We start from the raw sequence: 20,538 nt of genomic DNA on the forward strand, positions 1-20,538 counted from the left end.
CTCATCAATGCACAAGTCTCCGGTACCACTGATGCACTCAGCGACCGTTCCATCCCCACAAGTGGTCTCTGGATCCTGTGGTAACGACCAGAATTTTCCAACGCTGGGGTCAACCAACAATAGACCTCTTTGCATCCGAACTGAATCACAAAGTGGACAGATTCTGCACCCTGCACAGGCAACAAAACAAGTTATCCATGGACACCTTTGCTCACCCCTGGAACACAGGCCTCCTATACACATATCCCCCGATACCGCTGATAGCCAAAACTCTCGTGAAACTACAACAGGACAAAGGGTCAATGATACTCATAGCCCTGTATTGGCCTCAACAAGTATGGTTTCCCATGCTTCTCGATCTCTCGATCAGAGAACCCATTCGCCTGGACACAGCGCCCAATCTCATTACTCAGAACCAAGGCATGTTACGCCACCCAAACCTTCAGACTCTATCCCTCACAGCCTGGATGTTGAAAGCTTGATCCTGCAATCGCTCAACTTTTCAACTGATGTCTCTCAAGTGTTTCTAGCTTCACGAAAGCCTTCCACACGAAAATCCTATCGTTCTAAGTGGAATAGATTTACCGTATGATGCACACAAAAAGGTATCGACCCTTTTTCATGCCCCACTCCATCTCTTTTAGACTATCTCTGGCACCTTTCAAACGCTGGTCTCCAGACTTCCTTGGTGAAGGTACACCTGAGTGCCATCTCAGCGTACCACAAGGGAATAGGGGATGACCCAGTTACAGCGCAACCCCTTGTGAGTCGGTTTGAGGGGCTTACTACAACTTAAGCCCCCCTCTATGGCCACCAGTCACTGAATGGGAACTAAATGTAGTACTTACAAGGCTCATGGGCGCTCCCCATTTGAGCCTCTGTACTCCTGCAATGTTAAGTTTCTTACATGGAAAGTTCTCTTCCTAGTAGCCATTACATCTGCTCGAAGGGTTAGTAAGTTACAAGCATTTGTCACATACTCACCCTGTACAAGATTCCTACATGACAGAGTGGTCCTATGTACTCATCCTAAATTCCTTCCCAAGGTGGTTACTGACTTTCACTTGAACCAGTCTATAGTCTTGCCCACATTTTTCCCAAGGCCTCACTCTCAGGGCGAGAGGGTTTTACACACCTTGGATTGTAAACGTGCACTTGCATTTTACCTAGACCATACCGCAGTCCATAGGAAATCCACCCAACTCTGTTTCTTTCGATTAAAAACTATCCAGGAGTTGCAGTGGGCAAAAAAACTCTCTCCAATTGGCTAGCAGACTGTATTGAATTCTCTATGACAAAGCAGGCCTTTCTCTCCAGGGACGAGTGAAGGCGCCCTCAGAGCTATGGCAACCTCAGTAGCATACTTTCGTTCAGTACCGATTGCTGAGATCTGTAAAGCTGCAACATGTAAACTTACACACATTTGCAGCACATTACTGCCTGGACAAGGATGGACGTCAAGACTCTGCCTTTGGCCAATCCGTCTTGAACTTGTTTCCAGTATAATCCCAGCTCCTTCCACAGCCATCTGCTGTGATTTTCAGGCTGCTTCATTTTTCCAACATTACACCAGTTGTTGTGCCTGTTGCACAAGCTGTATGTTGTTGGTCCAAAACAAATATGAGTCAGCCTGTAGCTTGCTAGTCACCCACATGTGAGGACTACCATGCTGCTTGCTCTGGGAGAAAGCAGAGATCTTACCTGTAACAGGTGTCCTCCCAGGAAAGCAGGATGTAGTCCTCACGAAACCCACCCGCAGATATGGGTCCGAAATAGTTTTATTATTTTATTTTTTCGCTCGCATCTTTTGCTACAAACGAGACTGAAGGAAGACCTCTGTGGCTACAGGGATTATGGCATGCTGGGCATGTTCAGTGTGCCAGACAAAAGTTCTAGAAACTTTGACAGAAAAGTTTTCCGTGATAGGGCTCCATCTGCTGATGTCACCCACGTGTGAGGACTACATCCTGCTGTCCTGTCATGAATATGCATGAGAAAATTTGCATGCACTGCCTCCTTAACATGCAAATTTTCTCTCATGCATATTCATTGTGGATATCCTGAAAACCCGACTGGCTGGTGGTCCCCCAGAACAGGGTTGGGGACCACTGCCATAGAGCACAAGCCAGTCCTAGGCTGTGGAAGAAGCAACTGCGAGCAACATGTATAAGCATTAAGGAAATATTTTCTTTTATTATTGCATGATTTTGCGCCTTTTTGATAAAGTAATGCTATAGAGACTTTAAACTACCAGGACAACCTGGGACTATGTTTTCTTAAGCCTAGCTCATCAACTGGGGTGAGAGAATCTCACTACATAGCTGTGGCACCCAGGAAGAAACGGGGTGAAAATAGGCAATAGAGACTGAAGTACTCGGCCTGGGGAGCCTCCAACAGAAGAACTGGGGGAAGCTGCAAGGAGGAGTGGGGCAGCGGGACCATATAGAAACACCCCCAGAGACTTAACTAGCAATTCAGTTTGACTAGAGAATCCCAGCCATATTGTGGCTGGTGGCATAGACTCATAACACTGTGCATCTAGATAGCATATATAGGGTGATGAACCAGTAGCTTGTGACCTGCTGAATGAGAAAATGCAGTTTCCATTGGCAAGAACAGCAGGCATAAGAAGAGGAACTGTGAGCCCCAGTGGTCAAATGGAAGAGGAGACCATAACATCTGAGCCACTGGAAAAATAAGTATTCTCAACTTTGGGTCTCCCTTCTTGCTGAGACTCCTGTCGCTCAAGAACATGATCTGCGGCTCTGGCAGGCATCTTGTGTACAGTGTTCACATAAATCAAGACCGTAATAAGGGCGGGAAAAGCACCGCCTCTAGGACTTACCCACAAGTGCACATAATCCATGTGCTGCACTTGCAGAACAGAGTGAAAGAGGAGATCAGTAGGAGCCAGAGAGAGCAAAAGCATCAGCTTGGCGGCTTCCCCACCCCAGAGGAGGATAGCAGCAAGCCAGTCTGGGCTGAGCCTTGCAGGAGGAGGAGGGCTGTAGCGCTGGTTAATTGGCCTGTCACCAGTGAAAATGCTGGACCTCACAGGAGGAGAGCTGTGGTGCTGGTCTGCCTGTACTCCATCCTCCTGATAAGTACAAGCAGGCTGAACTCAACAATAGGGAGAGCAGCAGGAACTAACAGAACTGCGGTGTAATAGATTCCGTTCCTGCCTTCCAGCAGAAAAGTGCAAGCAGGTTGATCCAGACCCTTCAGAGGGAGAATTGCTGGGCTACCATGATCAAATCTGCCCCCACTGCTACAAGGAGAGCAGATTGCATGGTAAAGAAGAGGAAAGTGGCTTGGGTTGATTGCATCCCAATTAATCCTAGGGATAGTCAGGCACAAGTAAATTGCCCTGGGAGAAAGTGGGCTATTTTCTTTACTTTATGCTGGAAGACAGGTTAGGGACAAAGGGAGACTGATTTGAGAGAGAGAGAGTGGGGACAGGGTGTAGGTCATTGAGAGAGAGATGACTGGGAAAGCATTAGGTATTGAGAGAGAAACCAGTAGGGCCAAGGTGAGAGACAGGTTGGTGGGTTGTTGAGGAGGGAGAGAGACTGGTGGAACAGGTAGGGCATTGTGACAAATGAATAGGGCATTGACAGGGTGAGTGGAGGCATAGAGAGAGACTGGTGGGGACAGAGTTTGACTCTGACGCAGACCGCTGGGGTTTTGAAAGAGTTGGCCCTTTCTTTGGGGAGGATGCCCTCTCCCCACGTCCCATCTTGCACTTTTCAAAGAAGAGATTATTCACTGTGAATTGTGGTGTCATGGCTCTTGGTGTGTGACAGTCTGGCCACCCCTGATGCATACCTAAAGCTTCTAATATTTAATAATATTTAAAAAGAGCCTTAAAACATGGTTGTTCAAACAGGCTTTCACCGAGGGCAACACCTGAGCATAACTATTTCTTCTGGCAATTAATTTAACTGGAGCGATCCTCTGATTTGTCTGGTTTTTTTTTATGTGATTTTATGTTTTTTGATATTTTATAATAAGATTGTAATAAGTTAATTTTTTAATGCTTTTATGTCCATGTGCTTTTATTTGAATGTGCTTGAATTTTAGTTAACTGTATTTATGTAAATCGATATGATGGCATGTCCCAAATACCGGTATAAAAATTCTGGTAAATAAATAAGTGAGATTATATGACTTTCAGTAGTTACAAAAGAAATCTTAACACTTTATTAGATAATTCTATTGATGTTTTGGAGGGTAGAAAAGTAAATTTGGTTAGAAGGGTTGCCATCTTATCTTGAGGTTATAACCCTTGTAATGAGGGCGAGTTGAGATGTTTGCTATATATAAATGTGTTTATATTACATGATACCATCATTTCTAAAGTGCTAACCATCTGCGGCAGTTCTCTTTTTGCCATGAATTGCAATAGTAACCTGCTGTGGCTCCGCTAATTTGTCCATTAATTTGATTAGATGCTATGGATTGTCAGCACTTAAAATTGAATGGTGCTCTGTGTGTGTGTGTGAGAGAGTCAGTCTAGTCTATCTGTGTGCAAAGTAATAACATAAAATATGGACTGCCAATGAGATGCATAGTGGAAAGTATTGATCCCAAGGGAAGGAATTAGTGGCATAGGATTATCTTGCCTGATGCTAAAGGATGAGCGTAATATTTTCTCTGGAGAGTACTGTTCACTATTTTTCGATCAATATTTTTCCATTATGGGCTAAATGTGACAGTCTGTATTTGCTTTATGAAACTTGTATTTTTTATTTGAAAAGAAAACTTTATTCTTGATTCAATATTACAGAAATTAATTTAAGATGAAAATCCTATTTCATTTAAAAATGTTGCAGTAGGGCCAACTCAGTGGCAATAGTATGCACTGCCATGCCTTGAACCTGAGTTCTCTGAAGGCAAAGCAGGTTGACAGTCCTCAAAAGTGGTTGATATCATCCAATGGAGCCCAGCTCGGAACTTTTATGTCTCACTGGGCATACTCATCATGCCACTACACCACACATCTATGTACGGGCCTTATTAGTCTTGCAGAGCCCACAGGTCATGGCTGCTCACTCTCCTTCTCCTATTCTTTCTTGAAGATAATTTTCTGCAGGATCATTCATCACGGGGTCCCTGGGTCTTATTTCATCTCCTTATATTTCCCTAGATAATCTTTTTGTATCTTTTTGCTAAGTTTTCATTCTATCTTGGTGCTAAGTCAATGCTGGACAGGCATCGATCACCTTCATTCAAGTTCACTTTTGCCTCCCTTTTTTCTAAGCTACCATCTCCAATGGTTTCCAACAATGCCCTCAGTGCACCAGAGTTATGACTATCACAGATCTCTATGATAGATGTATCCTATGCTTGGGAGCATTGTATAATGTCTGGAAATGTCTATGCATGATCATGACATCAAAAGGATGACCATCCCTGCTGGAGCTGAAGGATAAGCACTTCAGGCACCAGAAGACTGATCCATCAGTATGGAGGCATCAACATCTAAGGACCACAGAACCATACAAAATTCTGGTGATGCATCAGCATCTAGAGAGCAGTCCAATCCCTCAACATCTGGCATTGGTAAGGACCTGAGATACAAACCATCACCTGGTTTTTTCCATCCAAAGAAAGTACTGGGTTCTACCTCTTCAGTACCAACATTGAGGAGCTTCGATGCTAGACACTGAGAGAAGGCAAACAGGCACAGGCATCTGTCTCCATTAGATCATGATCCTGGGAGTGGGAATGGTCCAGTGGTAACTGAAACACCCTCTATTTCCCCACCCCCACCCCCAAAGCAGTCCCATGAAAAGGAGAGTTCATCCTCACTGATGGCCTAGGAACTGAACTAGCTTCCAAGAATCGAGGTGTCAATATATCTCTTGGTTCCCAGGAAGATGTAGCCACCCCTCCTGCCTTCCCAGTCAGTGTTGGCAATAGGAGGATTTGGAAAAACATATCCAGTAGGCTTTAGACAAGGCATTGCAAGGCCTTGGTGCTGCAGTATCAAGGGCATCAGGACCAGCTTGGGCCAAATTCAAGGCACTGCTTTACTTCCTCCACTGCCTGGCAGCCTTGCCATCAGTACCAGTTCCCCGAGGGAAATCTGAGTCAACAGCAGCCTCCCCAGTGATGATCTCCAGCCCATCAGAGGTGGGGGGAGGAAACCTTTAAAGGCAGCAGAACTTCTTGGGTTACAGGCCCAAGCAAATTAGCATTCCCCTCTGAGTTCTTGTCTATGGAATGGCACTGTCTGACTTTGAGTTCTCCTGGTTGTACAGCTATAGATCTAGTGATGTCTCAGAAGAGAAATCAATGGGTTTTCCCTCTTCTCCAGAAAACTTGTTCAGATAAACTTCCTGGAGCCTAAGGGCTGCTGTCCTCAGAGAATATCTGTTATAAGAAAGCAACTCTGCTTTCAATTCCTAGTTCTTGTGCTATTCCCTGGGTTGTCAGGAGGTAGGAATGCTGCAAAGGCAGTGTTCACAGCCTCTAGGGAGGGAATCTCTCATGGAAAGATGACAACTAGTGGCCAGACTTAGGGTCCATATTAGCCAGTTTCCTGAATGAACTGCAGTTTTTGGCTCTCAGCAGAGGACTATCGCTATGATAGCCGGGTTCATGGGGATGATGGAATATTGAATAGGGGGAAAAATACAGGTAATTATGAATGGAGGCTCATGTTCCATAACCCAATAAAGGCCTGTTCCAATTGAGCTAGAAGCCTTAAGCAGATAGCAACTGCTAGGATAAAAAAAAAATGTTGCTGTTCCCATTTTTAAAAGTATTGAGTGGCTCGTTTGCAATTCTTCTGACCTCTTGGGAGCCACAATGTTAAAAAGAGACAGACTAATTACTCTCTGATCACTGTATTATCTTGGTTCATATAGATTAGAATTAAAAAATGACCTCAAGTGTGTATGTAGTGTAGCTTATGTTCTAATTCAGATTTTCATCCTAAAATCACTGTGAAGGAGACTCTGGAGAAAGGTCAACGAAGCATCCTACCATGTGTGATCAGGAGGTTTGCTGAAGCAGTAAAATGTCTCAAAGCACAATCAGATTTTAATAAGTTAAGAGAAGCAATCCTATTGAGAAAGCATTGAAAAATCTCCTTTGTACTTCAGCTGGGTGTGCTATGATGTGAATTGGCCTTGATCACAACTGCCCTTTATCAGATGTGATCGCTAAGAGGCGAGAACCACAAGGACAGCTGTCAATACCATAATTTTTGGATGTACAGAGAGAGTGTGAGGAGGAGCAGTGGAAAGATAAGAAGGATGTTGGTGTCAGAAACAGGTTGCAAACTGAGAGGAGAGAGATGGACTAAAGTGGAAAGAAAGGAAAGAGATGAATGAGAATGGAGAGTGATGGAGATAAGTATGACATAATACAGGTGAGAGAGAAGACAATTTTCACAGGTACACATAGTATCCACCTTGGTTAGTATGCTATATAACTGCTCAAAGGTTGTGTACTGTATTCGCATCTCTATATATATTCCATCCTGGAAAGTAAATTTGTGCTGCAATTGGACCAAACATGGTCATATGACCAGCAGCAGTGGATTTATCCTCCTCCTGTCCTCCCCCTTCCTCCAGTAACCAGAGATATTTCCACCATTGCCCCAGCAGTATTAAATACTTGACTCAACTGCATACCGCAACCTTTTTATTGCCATTATAACAAATTCTTCTATAGGCTCTCTGCTTTCTAAATGAGACCCTAATGTAATAAGACATGAGTAAAAATTGGCTGTAGTTACATGTTCCAGAGAGCTTACCCTTTGATTTCACTTGACATGCCTTGCCCAAATGGCCTTGCTTATGAGATTGGCACTGGGCATCCCTGTTTGGACGCAATCTTACATGCAAGGCCATTTTGGTCATACATAGCTCTCATTCTATTAGGTATGTATAATAACAGATTGCAAGAGTTCAGGAAAAGTTTGAAAACTTTTTCTTTTTATGAATGTTTTTAAGTGATATTCTTGATAACATTGTTTTTTTAAGTGCTGTTTTATTTATTTGTGTAGTTGTGTGATTTATGTTGTAAACTGCTTGGACACATGTAAGATTGTGCTATAGAAAAATTTGTAAATAAATAAAATAAACTTCAAGCACTTGGCTCCTTGCTCCCGTTGTAAAGTTCCTTAACATAAGTGTGGCTTTTCAGTTACTTTCTTGGCCTGAGGTGGCGTAAAAGTTAACTCACATTTCTGGTGGTCTAGATAATCTATTTCTGTGCCCCTATGGTAGTGACCAGCTGTTTCTACTATATTGGGCACAGCAATAGAATAACTTTGGCCATCAGAAATCTGAATTTACTCGCCCTCAGACCAAAGGAGGAGTTACATTTCCAATGTAAGCTCTACCTACAGCTGAACAAAAGAGCTCTCTGGGGAAGGCAGGCACCTTCAGCTGAATAGTATGCACTTTGGCATACTATAGGTGACTGCCCCAGAGAGCTTATGCAATAATTAGCTGTAGATTGCAGTCCCAGAGAACTTGAATTTCCAATCTAAGTCATTCCTGGGTCTGAGGAGACATACCACACTGGGCACAATAGACATTGGCCACCAGAAATGTGAGTTAAAGCAATCTCAGATACAAGAGTTACGTTTCCAGTCACAGATTTTCTTTGTTTTCTTGAACAGCTGGACAGTATGTGTGCACAGTGCAACAGTGAGTACTGTTCAGCTGTTGGTGCCCACCCAGGCAGCCTATGCTTTGTTCAGCTAGCTATAGGTGCCTTTCCCAGAGAACTTACTCTTGTTTTACTTACCATTCCTTGTCAAAATGGCCTTGAATGAGAGAATATGCCCACGTGTTGGGATGCACAGCACAAATCTCACATGCATTGTCATTTTGACAAGGCATGGCAAGAAAAATCCAAGCATAAACTCTCTGGAGTGGGCACTTTTCAACTGAGCGGTATATACTTTGGTACTGTACATTCAACTTTGGCATCCTGTTTAGTTGTAGGCACTCCCCTAGAGAGTTTTTCTTAGCTGTAGATGCCTTCCCCAGAGAGCTTATGTTTTGATTTTATTTGCTATTCCTTGCCAAAATGGCCTTGGATGCAAGAATTTGCTCTCTGGAGTGGCCTCTTACAGCTAGCTGAACAAAGTATAAGCTCCTTGAGGTGGGCATCTACAGTAAAACAGTATGCCCAAGTTGGAATTCATAGCGCCAGTGTACTGTTTTGTTATTGCTGCCCATCTTGAGAGCTTCACTGGAAATTAAACTCCTTGGTTCAAGGTGGAGTAAACTCACATTTGCGGTGGCCAAAGTTATTCTGTTACTGTGCCCAGTTTGGTCAAAGCAGCTAGACACTACCACACTGGGCACAGCAATAGAATAACATGGCCACCAGAAATGTGAGTTAAGTTTTAACCTGCTCTGACCCAGGAGTTAAATTTCTAGCGTTAATAAAATGTGCTTTAAGCTGTTCGCCCTTTAATGCACCACCCTGGGAAGTAGCTAATGCCCCCTTTTATAAGGGATTTGCATACACCTGCGCTAATTTTAATACTGGCTTTTACTCCTGGGATAGCACACATTTTTTAGGAGTTAAAACCCCTGTTAAATATCAGAGTTAACTTAGTTCAGAAAAATGTACACTAAAACAGGACTGAAAACCTGTGCTAACATTTACACGCCTTATTACATCTGCTCCAAACTGTGATGAGTACAGGGCCCTGCACCATAAGCTGCAGGTTCAGCCCTGTAGACTTACATTAGCCTCAGAAACTTTACTCCATCTCTGATCTAGAGCGAAGTTAAATTTCCACTTTAAGAAAACACGAATTAGGTCCTGCATTGGGGAGTAATAGCTAATGCCTTGATTAACATGGGATTTGCATGAGGGATTGCTAATTTTGTGCACAATTTTACACGTGTTTGTGTGTGTGTGCGTGCGTGTGCACTAGATTTCTTGTTATATTGGGAGTAAAATTGTTTCTCACAGGACAAGCAGGATGGTAGTCCTCACATATGGGTGACATCAGCATGGAGCCAAATCACGGAAAACGTCTGTCAAAGTTTCCAGAACTTTGACTGGCCCCTACTGGGCATGCCCAGCATGGCACTAATCCTGCAGCCAGCAGGGGTCCCCCTTCAGTCTTCTTTTTTCCGCGCAGCAGTAGCCTCGTGATTTAGGAGCTCTGAAGAGATTCCTGACAGAAATTTTCCTCGTGGAGTTAATTAAACTTAAATTGCCCCACAGGGGTCTCTCCTTTAACGTTTCTCAGGCCACGGTACTCCGGTAAGTTTTTCACCGTTTTCGTTGATTACAGTCGAGTTTGGCCCTCGCGGCCTACTGGCCGTCGACCGTACCGCGGCTCGATTTTTCTATGGCCATGGCGTCAGGGTTTCGTCGGTGCCCGGACTGTACTCGTACCATGTCCATCACAGACCCTCATGGAGTCTGTGTAATGTGTTTAGGCCGTGAGCATGATGTCCTGACTTGCACCAAATGTGCCCTCATGACACCAAAAGGTTGCAAAGCCAGAATGGAGAAGATGGGACTCCTTTGCCGTGCTCACACCCCGACGCCATCCCTCGCATCGACATCATCGGAACTGGCACCGTCGAAGTTGCACCAGCATAGACAACCGTCCAATGACCGCCCGCCTGGCTCAAGTCTTCTGACCTTCACCCAGAAGTACAAGACAAGCTCTCTGACCTGCCCTGTATAGGAGATAATCTGTTTGCTGAACAGATTCAGCAGATAGTGGCTGAATTAAAGGACCATCATGAGACCCTCAAACAGCTCTCATCGATACCTTCTGACTTCCCTTCAAGACAACCCTTCAAGAAGGACTCTAAGAAGTCATTCTTCCGCCCAAGGAAGTACTATCCTCCACCAACAAGGTCCCGAGTTACAAGGCCTTATCAAAAATCTTAGCCTCGCCAGCCCTGTTGGCAAAAGCCACAAGCAGCTCCCCAGCTGGGGCCTGCTTCAGGTTTTTGACTTTCCCTTGGAGAACAGCAGCCTGATTCCTCTGCCAGGCATACCAGTGGGAGTCGATTGTGCCACTTTCACGGCATGTGGCAATCAATCACAACCGACCAATGGGTGCTAGCAATCATTGTTCAGGGTTATTTATTTATAACTTTATATACCGAGGTTCAATTAACAGAATTAAGTTACCACCTGAACTTTCTTGCTCTTCCACCGGAATCACCACCTCTACAAGGGTGGGGAGTAACCGACAACTCTGTCCTTCTGGAGTAGGAGGTTTCCCTTCTTCTCCAGTTAAGGGCAATAGAACCTGTTCCTCTTTCGCAAAAAAGCCTAGGGTTCTATTCCTGGTACTTTTTGATCCCCAAAAACTCCGGGGGGCTTCGTCCAATTCTGGACCTACGTGCCCTCAACAAATACCTCCAATGGGAAAAGTTCAAGATGGTAACCTTGGGCTCGCTTCTACCTCTTCTACCTCTTCTACAAAGACTATACAGCCTATCTAGACTGAGACATGCAATGCACTGAAACCACATATATCAATGCATTGAACACGTGTATTTTACCCACCTATTTTAAAAATATATGTGCATGAAAGTAAAATAGGACTAAGTCCCAATTTAATGGCGTAAAGTGGTGTATTTTATAACATGCACAAGTTGATAAAATTACCAGTTTTGCCAGTTATTCCAGTTCTCCCAGTCATTCTCCAGGTCAAGACCCCCTCCTGGTTCTTCAGCCTGAACTTCCCCCAATTCACTCAGACTTTCCACCCTGTCAGTACTACACAGGGCCGGAGGAACCACTAAGCGAGCTAGGCCTGTGCCTAGGGCGCCGAGACTTAGGGGGTGCCGCGGCAGGCAGCAGAATTTTGAAAGGGCAAAAAGTGCCCTTTCAAAATTCTGCTAGCCTCCGATTCGCCTAGGTGGAGACCAAGCGCCGAGACTTAGGGGGCGCCGCGGCAGGCAGCCAGCTCCCGACTCGCCCTGCCTCCCCACCAGTGCCACCCTCCCGACACCCCCCTATTGGTCCAGCGGAGGTCCCGGGAGCGATCTGCCGCTCCCGGGGCCTCGGCTGCCACTAAGCAAAATGGCGCCGGTGGCCTTCAGCCCCTACCATGTGACAGGGGCTACCGGTGCCATTGGTTGACACCTGTCACATGGTAGGGGCTGAAGGTAACCGGTGCCATTTTGCTTAGTGGCAGCCGAGGCCCCAGGTGCGGCAGATCGCTCCCGGGACCTCCGCTGGACCACTACGGGGGGTGTCGGGAGGGTGGCACTTGGGGGGAAGCAGGGCGAGTCCGGGAGCTGGCTGCCTGCCGCGGCGCCCCCTAAGTCTCTGTGCCAATCTTCTTTCTGTGAGTGTGTGTGTGTATGTGAGAAAGGAATCTGCCAGTTTAAAAAAAATGAAATATGATAATACATATACCTGAACTTTTGAAAAGTTGGATGAAAGATAAAATTACTGAATTTTAAGCATCCCTCTTCTGGAAAATAAAATTTAACTTAAAGTGCGTAGAGACAAATACTAAAGAAAAAAAATTAAAGTATTTAAAATGTTCATCTCAGCAAAATCACAAATTTAAGATACTGATGCCAGGTCGGGTTTGGGGTTTGTTTGGTTTTTTTTTAAGCATAATTTAAGCATGAAGTCTAGAATAGAATCTGAAATGGTTTTGCCTTTTTTTTTTTTTTTTTTTAAAGCCTTTAGAAAAATGTATATTTTTAAATGACTAAGACTGGAATCTTCCCATTTAAAAGGGAAGCCAACTAAGGATGTCTTTCTGTTCCATATCTCCCACATGAATAATCATACGACTGATAGTTTGAAGAAAGGCACTTGCTTTATTGCCTGAAAGCGTAAAACAAGAGAAGCTGTACTGTGTGGGTGGCTGTCCCTTGGGAGGACAGAACCTGAAGGAAGGGTGTCATTTCGCCTTTTGATAGGAATGTGATTTTCTTATTTAACAGTTGGAAGCATCACTTTCACTTTTAGTAAAAGTGAAAAATGCTGCAAGTCTGAAAGCAAGGGGCTTCTGTGAGAGTGTAATGTGTATGTGAGACAGGGAGGGTGCTTCTGTATGTGTGTGGTGTATGTGAGTCAGGGAGGGTGCTTCTGTTCGTCAATGTGTGTGTACGAGAGAGATGGAGCATGTTTTTGGCTGGCTTGTGGCTGTGAGAGGGCATGTGTGTGATTGAGCCTGTTTGTGAAATAGAACATGTGTGTGATTGAGAGCTTGTGTGTAAGTAAGAGAGAGCGAGAGCATTGTGTGATTGAGACTGGCCAGAGAGGTGACGTGTATGTGCGAGAGAGGCTGATCAGGGAGATGACGTGTGTGTGTGTGTGTGTGTGTGTGTGTGTGTGTGTGAGAGAGAGACTGGTTGGGGAGATGATTGGTGTGTGAGAGACAGAAACTGGTCCTGAGGGTGTGACTGGTGTATGTGTGTGAAAGAGAAGAAACTGGTTGTGGTCCCTAAGGAAGAGGTCTGTGAGGACAGCTTCAGCAGCTACTGCTGCTTCTGGTATGGCCTGCAAGGGAAAGAAGTAGGAGAACTGCTGGAGAGGGTAAGTAAAGGTGGCTTTTTAAGTTCATTTTTCTTGATCGACCATCATTTTAATTATTGGGTAGTATGTGATGTGTCTGCTGTTTGAAATATTTTATTGGTGTTTGGTAAAGCTTTCAAAATTTGCATGAGTCTTTAATTATTGGATATTCTATTCATCAGCTGTTTTGAAATTATTTTATTAGTATGATTTTACTTTTATGATTAATGATTTATATATCTTGATTTTATTGTTTCATGAGGAATGGTGAAATTTTTGTTTTTCCATTGTTGCACTGTATACAGTCTGGCGTGATGCGTTTTACAGTTCAGTTGTCTGCACATTTCTATTTATACTTTATGTGGCTTTATTCTGTATTTGGTGAGGGTTTGTGTTCTGCATGCAAAGACTGAGATGAAGCATTCTTTTAGCATGTGGTTTCTCTGTAGGGGGTCTGTAGTAGCTTTAGCTTGGCCTGTTCTGTTTTCCTGATAGGAGGTGTATTGATATTTTAGATTCTGGTGTAATATTTGTGGTATTCTTTTTCATAGGTAGGGTTTTTATTCTTTGAGTGTTGTCAGATAGTACTGTGTTGATACGGGAGGACCATGCCGAAATATATCATAATAGGTATGCCATATGAGTTCCAAGATGCAAAGTTGTCTTGTTGGCATCACAACAGTGCATGAAATTATCACAACAACTTGTATATTAATTTTACCTCAGAATGTCATTTTTCATGTAAAATATGTTATAAATGCATAATTTAAAATTGTGTATGGGGAGGAGGCGCCAGACTGTAAGGTTTGCCTAGGGTGCCTAATACCCTTGGACTGGCCCTGGTACTACATAATAAACATGTTTAATATCTACACAAGATAGTGTAAAAATACATGAATAAGTTAGAAAAAATGTATTCATGTCTCTTAAAATAGCAACTTGCCCTGCCCGGGAACATCCCTAAACCGCCCGTTTTACACACATGGAGATGCATACAAAAGTGAAAACGTGTATACTGTGAACTTTTATAAAATACGGTGTATGCAAGTAGAGGCTACTTATACTTGTATATGCTAATGTTTACACACACAACATTTTGAAATTTCACCTTATAGTGCATATTATGCACAAACGCACAGGAAAGACAATTTTCCTAATCTTAACTTGGTAAATGGGTCTAATTATTTCTTTCCTCTCTGCCAAGAATGACATTCTGAATCACTTACAAATAGGTGCAACTTCCCTGCATAATATGAGTTAAAAGAAAATGATACCCAGAAGAAATAAAGTAGGAAGCACATGAGCACATTTACCCCCACAATCACCACTGCTGTTATTTCTTCAGCCAGCCAGCCACAGGATGAGCCAGGAAGCTAGTCAGAGACAAAAGTGACTGTTGAATTAATGCCCTCCAGACATGAATTTGTCCTTTATATGCTTGATTTGTGAATTAACTTCATCATTAACTGAGAAAAAGATGGTGAAGCAATGCACATTTAGTCACAAACAAGATAAAACAGCTAAGTTTGTACAATGCTAAAATTGTTTCAAAATGCATACTTTTTTATTTTTTGTACTTTTCAGACACTTCAAAGTGGATTACATTCAAGTACTGTAGGTATTTTCCTATCCCCAGAGAATTCACAATCTAATAGGATAATTTATCATTTCGCATTAGGGCATTGTGCGCGATAACGCGCACGATAAATAATGCAACGCATCATGCAAATTAAAACTTGAGTATTCAAGTGGAAGGAGTTTGGGTGGAGTAAATGAAAATGAGGGTCCACTAGCGTGGCGGTATGGTGAAAAAAACATTTTCGTGCTCCCACAGCTGATGATATGGGTATTATCGCAGCTATTATCACATGCAATAAAAAGAGGAATTATAACAGAAACACCTACCAGGCCTTCCTGCCCCAATACTTCAGGAGGCTCGCCACAGACAACAACAAGCGGAACAACCACCTCAAGAACAGGCAAGGCCTGTACCAAGCCCTCCTAGGGAAGTCCCTGCACTGGAGGCAGAAGCACGGGACCCGCAGGCGGCCACAGCGGAAGAGATACAGGGAGTGCATCTTTCCTCCATGAACATCCTTGCTGGGCATGCCAGTGGACTATATGGTTTGCAGGTAATGCCTCAGCTATTGGGCTATCCTGGAATTATATGAAGAAATCAGAGAGGATTTGGATCTGGCCTCACCAAACTGTTGGCCACCATGCATTTCATGACAACTGGCTCCTTCCAAATGACAGTAGGCGTCATGGGGGGAATGTCCCAAACCACTTTTTCCCGCTGTCTGGACCAGGTCATCATAGCAGTCTGACAGCATTAATTGCTACATAGCACTTCCTCAGGCCAGGCAGGACTTGATATGCCTTTGCAAACTTTCCCAATGTTCTGAGAGCTATCGGCTGCACTCACATGGCCATCATTCCACCTCATGACAGGGAGGAGATGTACTGCAACAGAAAGCTCTTCCACTCCATTAAAGTGCACGTGATTTGTGACACTCAAATGTGCATCCTCGATGTGGTGGCTAGGTACCAGGGAGCCATGCACGATTCCTTTGTACTCGGGCAATTAGGCGTATGCGAAAACTTTGAGGACGGCCTTTATGGTGATGGTTGGCTCATAGGTAAGGGAGACTCTTCTTTCTGTATTCCATCTCTGGCTACGTGTTGTGGCAAATGGTAAGGACATGGGGGGGAGGGAGAGGAAAAGCATCGCTGCCATAAGTGACTTGTACAGTTGTATCTGCAGGTCATTTCCCCAGGGCTGGCTTTTTCTCCCCATGCTGCACAGGCCTGCTAATCTTGTGATGGCAAACAATGCACCGGCCCTAAACCTTGGTGTGTGAGCAGGCAGTATACACTTTGTGTGTTAAATTTCAAAATGGCCTTGTTCCTATCCTCCTATTGGCAGCTGTTTAAATCTCACTGGTTAATGACAAGTTTGAAGTGTCCATACTGCTGGTAGTGCATGATCATGTGTGGCTGGTTAGTGAAGCGTCATCCAGAGTATTGGCCACAGTTTGTCTTGAGCCACACATACCTCAACCAGCAGCAGTGTCCTGTACACGTTGGTGACCTGCCATATACCCTCTGACCGGCCTCACAAATTGGTTTATATGGAGGACATACTGCAGAGCCAGCAGAGACATTTGCAATCACACCATGAGATAGATTTTTCAGTTAACACAGGTGTGGCAGCTCTTATGTATTGCTTCAAGGTTGGAAGCCTGCTATATACCAGTAGACTTAGCTCAGTTGCAAGGGCCTGGCACACAATTGTTGGAATGCCCAGATACAATTTAGTAGTCCAGAAGAGCAGAGCTACTTTTGGCTATTGCTATACTGCACAAATACTGGCCCAGAACAATGAAACATGCACTTAGGCTCGCCAAATCAGCCTTTAAGGCTCAGGGAAAGGTACAGCCTACCTTATACAATCTTAGAGGATGTAGTGGGTTGCTAGCCAGATCTGCAAGTGGCTATGATTGTTGACTTAAATCTGTCTTTGCCAGAGGAGATTCTGGGTATGATTGCAGGACTTGGCTTCTCACCCTTGTTGCCATTCCCAATACGCTGGCAGAGACTAAGTACAATGAGGCCTTATGTGCTGCCTGCTGTGTCATTGAATGCACCTTTGGAGTTCTCAAAAGTCGATTTTGCTGTTTGGAAAAAATGGGTGGAGCTTTAATGTATGTCCCACCCAAAGTTGAAGATATAGTGCTACTCTGCTCTGTCTTCCATAATTTCAGTCTACGCCATGGACTACAGATGGATTTAGTTCCAGATCTCCCCCCAGTTCCCCCATGTGTCCCTGCACAAATCGAGGACACCAAACTGAGTAGCATCCAGCTTCATCAAAACCATATGCTATGATACTTTGCCTGATAGGACTTACATACCACATCCTGTTCCAGGGAAGAGAGGACGGTAGATTGTTACCTGCTGCTCTCCTCACTATCATCTTTTTTTTCTCTCACTGCTTCTCTGTCTAGGTCACTGTGTAACAGAAAACACCTATGCCTACTCTGGATTTGTCTTGACAATGGAGCTTGGAAAAACAGTTGTGAAAGTAAAGATGAAGTAAAATACATGTGGCTGCCATAATGTGTTTTGCCTTAAAGTGACACTAAAAGAGACGTGTGGCACGAAAGTTGGTGAATGACTGCCAATGCAGAGTTCATAGTTTGGCCTAGGTAGTGCCGTCTGACTTCATGGCCATCCCCTGCAGACCCCATCCTAGCACTCACATGTGGATGAGATAGTGCCACAAGTGTGATGCCGCCCCAGCTGGTCCTCGAGCATGGAGAGCTGCAGTTCTAGAAATGCTGTAAATATCAAATGGCTCTGAAGCTTAAAGGCACAGCCTAAAGGTACAGGTAGACAGGTAAAGGTTTAAGTGACAAAAGATCTCATTTTACTGCCTCATTCCATAGCTGGTAAACGTGTGCATGTGAACTTATACATCTGTACTGGGTCGGCTTACTGTCACATGGGCGTGCCAAGACACAGCTGACACCACTGCTTCACAAGTTTTAGAGCCATTGCTGACTCTATCTTCAACTGGATCCAGATTTCCAGGATATGTTGATCCAGACCTAGTCTTACTCCCATGCATGCAGGTATTGGTAGTCTTGGTTTTGCTTTGAAAATCTATAGGGAAATCGGATGAAATCCCTGCATGCAATGTGTTCCAAACCAGGGCAGGATTTTACTTGTCCTGGAAATTGGAGCCAGTTGGCAACACTTTTGCTGACATCAGAGTGCTCTAGTAGCACACCTTCCCTTACAGCCTTGGGTAAAGCTCCTGTGCTACCTAGTGCCATTCCCACAATGTGCACAGGTCCTTCCAAGATAGCATGCCTCTTGGTGGTTGCATGCACCCCGACACACATACTATACCTACCTATGCAATTTGTAAATGATAATGTGCAGACTGTGAGTGCCTTGGCCCTTGTGATGTCGTGTTTGTTCGGTTAGCTTCTCGGCGAGCTATACCAGGATGCACATCTGGCTCTGAGCAGGCAGGATTGAGAATCAGATGGTGTCCTGCCTTCACTTGTATTTTCCTAGAAGCTCAGAGATGTCACTGTCACCGTATAGTTTCTAATGAATCTAAGAGCACACCCACCTCTCCTCAGTAAAGGTTGTGGTCATAGAAGCCACCAGTTAGGTGTGTTTGAACCTCCTGCTTCAAAGTCTGCTTGCCTGTCCCTGACATTCTGCTTAAGATCTTAAGTCGTATTGTCTCTTCTGTATGGTTTCTTTATTTGCACAGGAACTGCAAATAGGAACATCTGATAATACCTTCTATACTGCTGGAAACAAGGTCTCCAATACTGCCTGGAACCAAGGCCTTTAGTTTCCACTGATGCAAGGTAGTTTAAAGTTCACCTGGGTAAAAGTCCATCTCCTGCGATAGCAGATTCTGGACCTGTCAGATTTTATCCTGTTGATGGCTATTATAATTCATAACTGGTGCATCATTAGTAATCAGGAGGTATCACCCTACGGAGTGAGAGAGTAGTGTCTTATCACGAATGTCCATAGGCAAAGAGCAGAGGGCCTAGAGGACTGCTGCTGCTGTTTGGGACCAGGCAGCCTACCACAGACTGCCATCCCTGTTCTGGGCTGCCTTCGGGATCTGGATACCACCTGTAAGGTCATCCTTGCCTTACATGTATTAATCAGATCCCCAAGCCATGCCAGTACAGGGGTGTCAGCCAATCTGTAGAAGACTGCCTGGTCCCAAGCAGCAGCAGCCCTCTAGGCCTTTGCTGTTTGCCTATGGACACTCTTTACATGACAATACTCCCTCACGCCTTCTCCCTAGTTGTCACACAGTAGCTGATACTCCTCAGTGCTCAGTGTATGCTCCTAAGGAAGAACTGATGCTCTTCCTTAGGAGCATACACTGAGCATATTGTCTTGCCTGCTAGATAAGTGGCTACTCGGAATGTGCCAGAGCATTCTAGTATACAAGGTCATGTGGAGGGCAAATCTTGTACCTAATGAACCCTTTATACAAAAACCACACAATTAACGGATCCAACCAGGAAGTGAATTTTCAAACCAGTAACCACTTTATTAGGGAAGCCCTGTAGGCCAGTGTTTGAAATAAAGTCAAAGTCTTAGGTAATCACAATCTGCAAGGACAGGATAGCAGAAAACATTGTACATTATATGCACAGCACATTCTGTGTAGGCATGTAAATACATTGTTTGAACTGGCATCATTACATATACAGGCTTAGTATCTTATCCTTTTGGCACAATCATGATTACAACAAAGACCATAGAAAAAGCGGAAGTGGCACCCCCAATAGCTACAGTACAGCTCAAATGTTGAAGCTGATAGCAGCCTTGCTATGTGATGGCTAGGAAAAGGCCCCAGACAGTCCATGTTGAAAGAGTGCCCTCAAGAGGACAGCCTAAGGGGCAAGGCAGCAGCGTTCAAGTGAAGGCAGCAGGACAAGGAAAAGACAGCAGCATGGAGGCAGCAACAGCATGAGCTGAGATGAGACATGAGAAGAGGCAGCAGCTGGACTGTGACTGGAGGTTGCATCAAGGAGGATGGAATATGGACAGAGCAGCAAGGATTGCTTTAGAGTTAGGCTGCTGACCACAATGGCTGACAGTAGACCATCCCTTCTACGTGCTGGCACAGGAACTCTGTAGTGAAGACTGGCCCAGCAGGCTTCTTCCATCTAGCCGGCACTGGAACTCTGTAGAGGGGCCCACCCAGGAATGTAGGTACAACTCTTATTTGCCATTTGATGCCACAACCTTTGATCCTTTATGGCCCTTGCCAGATCGTGGCTTGCCACGTAGGAGGTCATCTCTTTTGGAGGCCTACCCCTTTAGCATCTGTCAGCCTGGGGACTGCTGCAGTGATGCTAGGGAAGATTTGGATGGCTGCTTGGGCATCCTTTGCAGGATCTGCGTCAGCATGTTCATCATGCTATTAACTGCTGCGACCAGCATTGTAACATTCTGTGTTTGTGGCTGTCTGATCTCGCAGGATCTGGTTCTGCC

General features: G+C 44.5%; 1 protein-coding gene across 3 annotated transcripts in view; it reads left to right on the top strand.

The window, feature by feature from the left end:
• Positions 1 to 20,538, top strand: part of DNAJC1 (DnaJ heat shock protein family (Hsp40) member C1) — a 652,900-nt gene that overhangs the window by 470,935 nt on the left and 161,427 nt on the right. The gene's annotated exons all lie outside the window — the stretch shown is intronic.

Source organism: Rhinatrema bivittatum, chromosome 2, assembly GCF_901001135.1.
Source record: "Rhinatrema bivittatum chromosome 2, aRhiBiv1.1, whole genome shotgun sequence".
Taxonomy (NCBI): domain Eukaryota; kingdom Metazoa; phylum Chordata; class Amphibia; order Gymnophiona; family Rhinatrematidae; genus Rhinatrema; species Rhinatrema bivittatum.